Below are 11039 nucleotides of genomic sequence, written 5' to 3'. Positions count from 1 at the left end.
ATTATTTTTTTATTTCTTAATTCGGGCTAACTTCACGTTCTCTTAAATGGCCATTTAAACGTTAATTCGGGTGCAGAATCACAACTACCCGTTTGTCCACCCCTTTGCAGCGTTTGTCCTGCCCGTTAAAGTGCGAAACAACCCCCTCGTTAATTGTAATTATTTTTTTTAATTCTTAATTCGGGCTAACTTCAAGTTCTCTTAAATATGTATTTAAACGTTAATTCGGGTGCAGAATCACAACTACCCGTTTGTCCACTCCTTCGCAGCGTTTGTCCAACCCCTTAAAGTGCGAAAAAACCCCCTCGTCAATTGTAATTATTTTTTTATTTCTTTATTCGGGCTAACTTCACGTTCTCTTAAATGGGCATTTAAACGTTAATTCGGGTGCAGAATCACAACTGCCCGTTTGTCCACCCTTTCGCAGCGTTTGTCCAACCACTTAAAGTGCGAAACAACCCCCTCGTTAATTGTAATTATTTTTTTATTTCTTTATTCGGGCTAGCTTCACGTTCTCTTAAATGTGCATTTAAACGTTAATTCGGATGCAGAATCACAACTGCCCGTTTGTCCACCCTTTCGCAGCGTTTGTCCAACCACTTAAAGTGCGAAACAACCCCCCTGTTAATTGTAATTATTTTTTTATTTCTTAATTCGGGCTAGGTTCACGTTCCCCTAAATGGGCATTTAAACGTTAATTCGGGTGCAGAATCACAACTGCCCGTTTGTCCACCCTTTCGCAGCGTTTGTCCAACCACTTAAAGTGCGAAACAACCCCCCTGTTAATTGTAATTATTTTTTTATTTCTTAATTCGGGCTAGGTTCACGTTCCCCTAAATGGGCATTTAAACGTTAATTCGGGTGCAGAATCACAACTACCCGTTTTTCCACCCCTTCGCAGCGTTTGTCCAGCCCCTCAAAGTGCGAAACAACCCCCTAGTTAATTGTAATTATTTTTTTATTTCTTTATTCGGGCTAACTTCATGTTCTCTTAAATGGGCATTTAAACGTTAATTCGGGTGCAGAATCACAACTGCCCGTTTGTCCACCCCTTCGCAGCGTTTGTTCAGCCCCTCAAAGTGCGAAACAACCCCCTAGTTAATTGTAATTATTTTTTTATTTCTTTATTCGGGCTAACTTCACGTTCTCTTAAATGGGCATTTAAACGTTAATTCGGGTGCAGAATCACAACTGCCCGTTTGTCCACCCTTTCGCAGCGTTTGTCCAACCACTTAAAGTGCGTAACAACCCCCTCGTTAATTGTAATTATTTTTTCATTTCTTTATTCGGGCTAACTTCACGTTCTCTTAAATGGGCATTTAAACGTTAATTCGGGTGCAGAATCACAACTGCCCGTTTGTCCACCCTTTCGCAGCGTTTGTCCAACCACTTAAAGTGCGTAACAACCCCCTCGTTAATTGTAATTATTTTTTCATTTCTTTATTCGGGCTAACTTCACGTTCTCTTAAATGGGCATTCAAACGTTAATTCGGGTGCGGAATCACAACTGCCCGTTTGTCCACCCTTTCGCAGCGTTTGTCCAACCACTTAAAGTGCGAAACAACCCCCCTGTTAATTGTAATTATTTTTTTATTTCTTAATTCGGGCTAGGTTCACGTTCCCCTAAATGGGCATTTAAACGTTAATTCGGGTGCAGAATCACAACTACCCGTTTTTCCACCCCTTCGCAGCGTTTGTCCAGCCCCTCAAAGTGCGAAACAACCCCCTAGTTAATTGTAATTATTTTTTTATTTCTTTATTCGGGCTAACTTCACGTTCTCTTAAATGGGCATTTAAACGTTAATTCGGGTGCAGAATCACAACTGCCCGTTTGTCCACCCCTTCGCAGCGTTTGTTCAGCCCGTCAAAGTGCGAAACAACCCCCTAGTTAATTGTAATTATTTTTTTATTTCTTTATTCGGGCTAACTTCACGTTCTCTTAAATGGGCATTTAAACGTTAATTCGGGTGCAGAATCACAACTGCCCGTTTGTCCACCCTTTCGCAGCGTTTGTCCAACCACTTAAAGTGCGTAACAACCCCCTCGTTAATTGTAATTATTTTTTCATTTCTTTATTCGGGCTAACTTCACGTTCTCTTAAATGGGCATTTAAACGTTAATTCGGGTGCAGAATCACAACTGCCCGTTTGTCCACCCTTTCGCAGCGTTTGTCCAACCACTTAAAGTGCGTAACAACCCCCTCGTTAATTGTAATTATTTTTTCATTTCTTTATTCGGGCTAACTTCACGTTCTCTTAAATGGGCATTTAAACGTTAATTCGGGTGCAGAATCACAACTGCCCGTTTGTCCACCCTTTCGCAGCGTTTGTCCAACCACTTAAAGTGCGTAACAACCCCCTCGTTAATTGTAATTATTTTTTCATTTCTTTATTCGGGCTAACTTCACGTTCTCTTAAATGGGCATTCAAACGTTAATTCGGGTGCGGAATCACAACTGCCCGTTTGTCCACCCTTTCGCAGCGTTTGTCCAACCACTTAAAGTGCGAAACAACCCCCCTGTTAATTGTAATTATTTTTTTATTTCTTAATTCGGGCTAGGTTCACGTTCCCCTAAATGGGCATTTAAACGTTAATTCGGGTGCAGAATCACAACTACCCGTTTTTCCACCCCTTCGCAGCGTTTGTCCAGCCCCTCAAAGTGCGAAACAACCCCCTAGTTAATTGTAATTATTTTTTTATTTCTTTATTCGGGCTAACTTCACGTTCTCTTAAATGGGCATTTAAACGTTAATTCGGGTGCAGAATCACAACTGCCCGTTTGTCCACCCCTTCGCAGCGTTTGTTCAGCCCGTCAAAGTGCGAAACAACCCCCTAGTTAATTGTAATTATTTTTTTATTTCTTTATTCGGGCTAACTTCACGTTCTCTTAAATGGGCATTTAAACGTTAATTCGGGTGCAGAATCACAACTGCCCGTTTGTCCACCCTTTCGCAGCGTTTGTCCAACCACTTAAAGTGCGTAACAACCCCCTCGTTAATTGTAATTATTTTTTTATTTCTTATTCCGGGCTAGCTTCGCGTTCTCTTAAATGGGCATTTAAACGTTAATTCTGGTGCAGAATCACAACTACCCGTTTGTCCACCCCTTCGCAGCGTTTGTCCAACTCCTTAAAGTGCGAAACAACCCCCCTGTTAATTGTAATTATTTTTTTATTTCTTAATTCGGGCTAACTTCACGTTCCCTTAAATGGGCATTTAAAAGCTGGCCCGAATTAAGAAATAAAAAAATAATTACAACTAACAGGGGGGTTGTTTCGCACTTTAAGGGGTTGGACAAACGCTGCGAAGGGGTGGACAAACGGGTAGTTGTGGTTCTGCACCCGAATTAACGTTTAAATGCCCATTTAAGGGAACGTGGAGCTAGCCCGAATTAAGAAATAAAAAAATAATTACAATTAACAGGGGGGTTGTTTCGCACTTTAAGGGGCTGGACAAACGCTGCGAAGGGGTGGACAAACGGGTAGTTGTGATTCTTCACCCGAATTAACTTTAAAATACACGTTTAAACGGACGTGAAGTTAGCCTGAATTAAGAAATAAAAAAATAATTACAATTAACAGGGGGGTTGTTTCGCACTTTAAGGGGTTGGACAAACGCTGTAAAGGGGTCGACAAACGCTTAGTTGTGATTCTGTACCCGAATTAACGTTTAAATGTCCATTTAAGAGAACGTGAAGTTAGCCCGAATAAAGAAATAAAAAAATAATTACAATTGACGAGGGGGTTGTTTCGCACTTTAAGGGGTTGGACAAACGCTGCGAAGGGGTGGACAAACGGGTAGTTGTGATTCTTCACCCGATTTAACTTTAAAATACACGTTTAAACGGACGTGAAGTTAGCCCGAATTAAGAAATAAAAAAATAAGTACAATTAACAGGGGGGTTGTTTCGCACTTTAAGGGGTTGGACAAACGCTGCGAAGGAGTGGACAAACGGGTAGTTGTATTCTGCACCCGAATTAACGTTTAAATACCTATTTAAGAGAACTTGAAGTTAGCCCGAATTAAGAATTAAAAAAATAATTACAATTAACGAGTGGGTTGTTTCGCACTTTAAGGGGCTGGACAAACGGGTAGTTGTGATTCTTCACCCGATTTAACTTTAAAATACACGTTTAAACGGACGTGAAGTTAGCCTGAATTAAGAAATAAAAAAATAATTACAATTAACAGGGGGGTTGTTTCGCACTTTAAGGGGTTGGACAAACGCTGCAAAGGGGTCGACAAACGCTTAGTTGTGATTCTGCACCCGAATTAACGTTTAAATGCCCATTTAAGAGAACGTGAAGTTAGCCCGAATAAAGAAATAAAAAAATAATTACAATTGACGAGGGGGTTGTTTCGCACTTTAAGGGGTTGGACAAACGCTGCGAAGGGGTGGACAAACGGGTAGTTGTGATTCTTCACCCGATTTAACTTTAAAATACACGTTTAAACGGACGTGAAGTTAGCCCGAATTAAGAAATAAAAAAATAAGTACAATTAACAGGGGGGTTGTTTCGCACTTTAAGGGGTTGGACAAATGCTGCAAAGGGGTGGACAAACGCTTAGTTGTGATTCTGCACCTGAATTAACGTTTAAATGCCCATTTAAGAGAACGTGAAGTTAGCCCGAATTAAGAAATAAAAAAATAATTACAATTAACAGGGGGTTGTTTCAGAGGGTGGACAAAAAAATTATGTGGTGGACAAACATGGACAAACGATGGACAAACAATATAGCAAGAGTTTTTTTAAATTTTCGAAAATTTGTGGATTTGTGAAGTTAGCCCGAAAAAAAATTTTTGTTTATAAAAAAGAATTGATGGGTGGACTAACGAAATAAAATGGACAAACGAATGGCATCAATCGCATTTTTTTTTCCCGACTTTTTCGGGCTAACTTCACGGAGCTGTATCGCCTCTGGATTGAAAGGAAACATAAACTGTCTCTTCACTATCACAAGAGTATTTTAATATTTTTATTGTATAAAAGTAGTCAAAAAAAAAAGGACTAGTTGGTGGAGCGAAGAGATAAAAATAGCTGTGAAAGAAAAGAAAGTACCATGGAGAGCTTATCTAGAAAATAACAGTTAATAAGCAAGGAAGCTTGTGAAAGAAAAAGTTAAAAAAGCTAAATTGGAACAGTGGGAGAGATTTGGAGAAAAGATGGAGCAAGATAGTAGTAGGACAAACCAAAAATTGTTCTATTAAGGTCTGAAAAAATGAGAAGTAAATCAGGTAGTACTGTCGTGCAAATAAAAAAAAATAAAATGGAGAAACACTTACCCAACCACAAGATATAGTTAATAGATGGAGTAAATATTCCAAAGAGTTGAGTAATGAAATAACAATGGAAGAATTAACGGAAGCCATTGCAAAAATGAAAAATGGTAAAGTGGCAGGAATAGATAATATCAAAACACGATTGTTGAAATATATGGGGGAATCTGCATTACACTACTTACACAAATTACTGATAACAATTTGGAAACAGAAACGCATCCCAGAAGATTGGGCAACAGCAGTAATGGCTCTTCTGGTAAAGAAGGGAGGTAAAAAAGTAATGTTCAAATTATCGAGGTATTTTCATGCTAAGTGTACTGGCTAAGATTTATGAATGAACACTGGAGATGAGACTGAGAAAGAAAGTGGAACATCAACTAGACGATGCACAAAAAGGTTTCTGACCGGGCACAGTGTCCAAGATCATATCTTTACTATAAGACAATGGAAAAAGCCTTTGACAAGGTACCCGGACATCACATTTGGAAAGGGCTTGAACTGTTCGATGTTGGAGGAGAACTAATTGATGCAAGTAAAATTTATGTACTGGAACATTGTGCGAGCATTAAACTGTGAATCAAACAAATTTGCTAATACACAAGGAGTAAGGCAAGGTGGAGTTTTAAGCTCACTGCTATTCATTATATTATATATATATGAATGGACCAATAAAAAAAATGCAGTAGAGTCCCGAAAATTAGATTTAGGTTACCATTGATTAAAAAGTATAACTCTGAGTAAATGTGTATCTGCAGATGACATTGCATTGATACCAAGTTCAGAGAAATCTTTACAAAGCAACCTAAATTTATAGACGAGAGAACTTGCAGAAAAAGGAATGAAAATAAAATTAGCAAAGACTAAAACCTTACTTATTTCCAAGACACCGAGAGAAATCCATATAAACCTAGACGGAAATTTAGTAGAACATATGAATGATTTTGAATATTTATAAACTATAATAGACAAAAAATGCAAAAAAAATGAACAACAGAATTGCTAAAACATCACGATTATATCACTCCCTCACTACAGGTTTCATTAGCAAAAGAGAAATTAATGAGAAGACAAAAGGGACAGTATATTATATACCTCCCTTCTCTGCTTCATGGAAGTGAAACATGGCTGGCTTTCCTAATAATTAAGCTTGAATTATCACATTTTTATTATTATTGTAGACATTTAAAATCCTTATTAATTGAATTACATTAAACTTACCACTTATAAAATGTTTACTTTTCATATTTTAATTTTAGTTCCCTTATATCTGTTCTTCTTGTGGCTTTTATCCATTGTCCCCGGCTTTGTTTGGATAATTCATTTAAATGTATTGCATGGGGAGCCTTGGGAACAGTACAAAATAAGACTTTTCCCTGTCTGCCCTACTCCCACAATTTACAACAATAAAAGTTACATGTATAAGCTTCCCAAGAAAGAAAAACTGATAACTGCTATGGACTAATTCAGTTCTGTAGGCGATAAACTACTTTATATTTGATTTGCTATCACAATTTCGCTGCACAATCGACAATAAAAACAAACAGGATATTCTTTACAAATGTAAATATTAGGATTAGGTTATGTTATGTGCCCCCAGTTAGGCCATATTCGGAAGTTCCTTGTTCCTTTGCTTGATTGGCACACCGATAATTTTCGTTTAATACTGTCCGCTGTCATGAGCCGCTGTCACATCCGCTGTCATTTTACACTCAAATGTCCATAGAATTTCTTACACTTACACTCAAAAGTGTAACACTAAAAAACAAAGGAACAGACCTTAAATGTCCAGCAAACGACGGCAATGTTGCCAGATTCCTTTTAGCGGGAATTTTAAAATTTTGTAGCAGTTTGGTTTTAAATTTGACAGTTCTGTTTTGTCAAGTCAAAAATCTTAACCTTACTTTTACAAGTGATTAGGATTATTATTATTTTATTTACATGTAAATTGAAACAATAAATATTGTGCTGTGTCATAATTTAAAACTCATTATGTTGCAGTCTTTTCCAGTTGATAAAATTGCAATTCAAAAACTTTTAGGTAGGTACATGTAACTTCCACATTACATAAAATATTATTTACAGTCGAAAAATGAAAGAATACCCATGAACGAACATATAAAACACGCTGTATTTTCCTGTCACCCTGTCACAAAGAAAATTGTCCAGTGCAAGTACATGTAACAATAATTATTACATGTACTTATGTTGGCCAATTTTTTGTGTGACATGGTGACAGGAAAATACAGGGTGTTTTATTTGTTCCTTCATGGGTATTCTTTCATTTTTCCTGCTGTATTTTTTAAGTATTAAGGTTGATGTTGATATGAAAAATTTAGATTTCAAAGATAGTTTTATGTAGGTAGATACTAATAGAGTAATACTAGATAATCGATTAGATACAAAGTAAGCTGTAAGTAGTATAACTGCCCATGTAATCACCTGTTATGTTTTTAGATTTGCACTGTATGGATGGCACAGGAAGAGAACAGTACAAGAACATGAAACATCGTATTATGAATGTATATGTATGTGATCCTCAAAAAATTATTTTACAAAACAAGATAAAGAGCTTTAAAATCCCAAGGATCCTGCAAAATGTTTATTTGGTGTACTAGTCGAATAATAGTATCTAAAAATAATGAAACTATTTTAAAACATATTACGGACACGAGGATGATATAGAGCACTTACATAAATACCAAAATCAGATAAATATCTCTTCAAAGTTTATTTTGAGACTTTCTTCAAAAATGTAAGTAAAATATTTGCATATCGACGGCGGAAAGGTAGGACTTCGTAACTGAAAATTTTTTATAACATGAGTTACTTCAGTTTTCGCTTTAGAATAAGTGTATCAGCAGCTATTAAACAGCGATTACAGCTGGGAAAGTTTCCGGAAGGCTTCCAAAAGGCTTTCCCAGCTCTAAAAGCTGTTTAATAGGTGCTGATACACTTATTATAAAGCGAAAACCGAAGTAATTCATTTTATACAAATTTTCCAGTTATGAGGTCCTGCCTTTCCGCCGTCGATATACACAATATAATTTAAAACAAGAATGTTACCACTAAACCACTTTTTTTAAATATTACTCATGAATATTTACTACAGTTTACAATTTCTAACTAGTGTGTTTGATTCTCCTATACCTATATTTTACTTTTTTTAGTAAACTTCAGACTGTTCAGGATAGCATAATAGCATAGGAGGTGAATTAAAAAGAATTAATTTACTTACAAGAAAAGATATCACAAACATTAAACTCTCTTATGGCATTGATTTGAAAGATGGGTATATGTACAATGATGATGCAACCAGTGTTTATTTTTGGGTTGAATGCTTACAGACTTATGTCCAATATTATTTTACAAACAACAGGGCATACTAATGGATATTCATTCTGAATTTAACATTTATGATTTTTGTCTCATTTTCCTTAATACTGTGCCAAAAGGAAATGTTAATTAAGTTTGGTAAATCCTTTATCGCAATCGATGGAACTCATGGGCTCAATTCCTATGACTTTGAACTTATGACAGTATTAGTAAAAGATGAATTTGGGAATGGATTTTGTACTGCTTTCTTATTTTCAAATAGAAAAGATACCTACTTTAATTTACCAATTTTTTTAAATACATGTCTGTGTTGGTATTATATGTATAGGCAAATGTTTTCATATCAGGCATAAGCGACACCTTTTACAATGCCTCGTCAAATGTAATGGGTATTGCTCCTAATAGACTGTTAAGTGCCTGGCACATAGATAGGACATGGTAAGTAAATCTTAATAAAATATCTGATTCTGAAAAAAATCCTATTATGTATACAAGATGTATTAATGATGGTTTAGAGAGTATTAATAGCTTTTTGGGTAGACTTCTAAGTGATGCAGATACATACAATTTTAGTAAGTATTTCCAGTAGAACTACTGCAATAACATCAACAATGGGCCTATTGTTATAGGAAGGGGTTGTGGAATTAATACCAATATGACCATTCAAAATTTTCATAAAATTTTGGATAAAAGGGTATCCATTAGTTGTTATCAGTTAAGTTTAAAACTTGGCACTCATGGAGAGCTATACCATAATATATAATAGGTATATCTCATAATATTACATCTCATATTGTTCACTACAGTAGTAATGAGTGAGCCTGCATACACAGAACCATAATAATATATTATAGTTCGTGTATGCAGGCTCACTCATTACAATAGTGAGCAATATGAGATATAACATATTATAGTATAAGTCTCTGTGCATGACCAGATTAACATGTTTGGTGCCCATCTCGAACAAGCTCCACTTGGCTGGTACCACATACTTAAATCATTTATTTAGTTACACAGTACTACTCACATAACTTATGTGTCGTCAGTACCTTCCGTAAAACCTTCGTGATGCTACCCATACGTCATGGCCACTGAATGTGTTAAAGCTTGTTAATGTAGGAGAGTTATACTAAAATATATATCTTATATTATATTGCCTTAAATAGAAAAAATATCTTATTTAAATTGTATCCATGTAAGTTTTGATTTAATGAAATAAACCTTTTAATCAAAAAAGTGTTGTTTACTTGTGTACACCCAGCAATATCCTGATCATAGATAAATAATATAGTATTACCGGATCCTGATATGCAGATGCCAATAGGGCTTTTCATCGATTGTCATTTGTTCCGAGCTTCTGTCATGAGTCACATAATATTAATGTATCTACGTCATACGTCTTTGGTTTGTATCATTGGTATATACCAATAACATACGACGTAAATATATTAATATTATGACACACATGACAGAAGCTCGAAACAAATGACTGTGAATGAAATGCCCTATTGAATAGGGCTTTTCATCGATTGTCATTTGTTTCGAGCTTCGGTCAAGTGTCACATAATATTAATATATCTACGTCATACGTCTTTGGTTTGTATCATTGGCAATGTCAATTAACATATGACATAGATATATTAATATTAGACAACACATGACAGAAGCTCGAAACAAATGACTGAGTGAAAAGCCCTATACCATGTAAATACAAGACATAAAGATGTCTTTCTACGGTTAAAATTTCACAGCCTAAAGACATCATTTATGTAACTTCTTAAGCCGTCACAAAATGACTGCAATAAGAGAATAGAATTTATTAACTCGCCTCGCCCCCAGGCAAAGTAAAGGTGCTAGGCCACTAAGAATGTTTTTTTCAATTTTTTTTATTTTGAGGCTTTAGCGCTTAGCTATTTAGCCAGATACATGATGAGAATTAATACTATTATAATGCATATTAAAACTAATTCAAATTACTAGTAATTTTATTAATATTCTGAATAAGTATGTAACCACCTAATACTAAAATAAAAAAGTGTCCATCTATACTATCCCAACATATTTTCACCTTTGAAATCGTAAATTTCCATTCCCATTAAAAAATAAATTGTACTGTATAAGTATATTTCTTTTGAGCTTCATTTTTTTTTCAAAATACTGCAACATGAGTTTAAATTATGACACAGTACAATACTTGTTTCAATATTTACATGTAAATAAAATAATCCTAATTACTTGTAAAAGTAAGGTTATAAATTTTCTTCTTCTTCTTCCTTTTTTGGCACTGCTCTTGGGCAATTTGCCAGCTCGATGCGTAGGAATTCCAGATGGTCGAGTACGGAATACTCCTGTGAATTCCTATAGCTAAAACACGAACTTTTTGATGTACACTAAATTGTTTTTTGATTCTGTGGACTTTTAAAAAA

General features: G+C 35.6%; 1 long non-coding RNA gene across 1 annotated transcript; it reads left to right on the top strand.

The window, feature by feature from the left end:
* Positions 1–7151: 7151 nt before the first annotated feature.
* On the top strand, positions 7152–9867 carry LOC126884371 (uncharacterized). The gene is made up of 3 exons (XR_007697991.1): positions 7152–7318; positions 7735–9408; positions 9481–9867. It is a non-coding gene; the product is annotated as an uncharacterized LOC126884371 (long non-coding RNA).
* The last annotated feature ends 1172 nt before the right edge of the window (positions 9868–11039 follow it).

Source organism: Diabrotica virgifera, chromosome 5 (genome assembly GCF_917563875.1).
Source record: "Diabrotica virgifera virgifera chromosome 5, PGI_DIABVI_V3a".
NCBI classification, from domain to species: domain Eukaryota; kingdom Metazoa; phylum Arthropoda; class Insecta; order Coleoptera; family Chrysomelidae; genus Diabrotica; species Diabrotica virgifera.
Note: the sequence above shows the minus strand (reverse complement) of the source record. Positions and strands in the feature narration are given on the sequence as shown.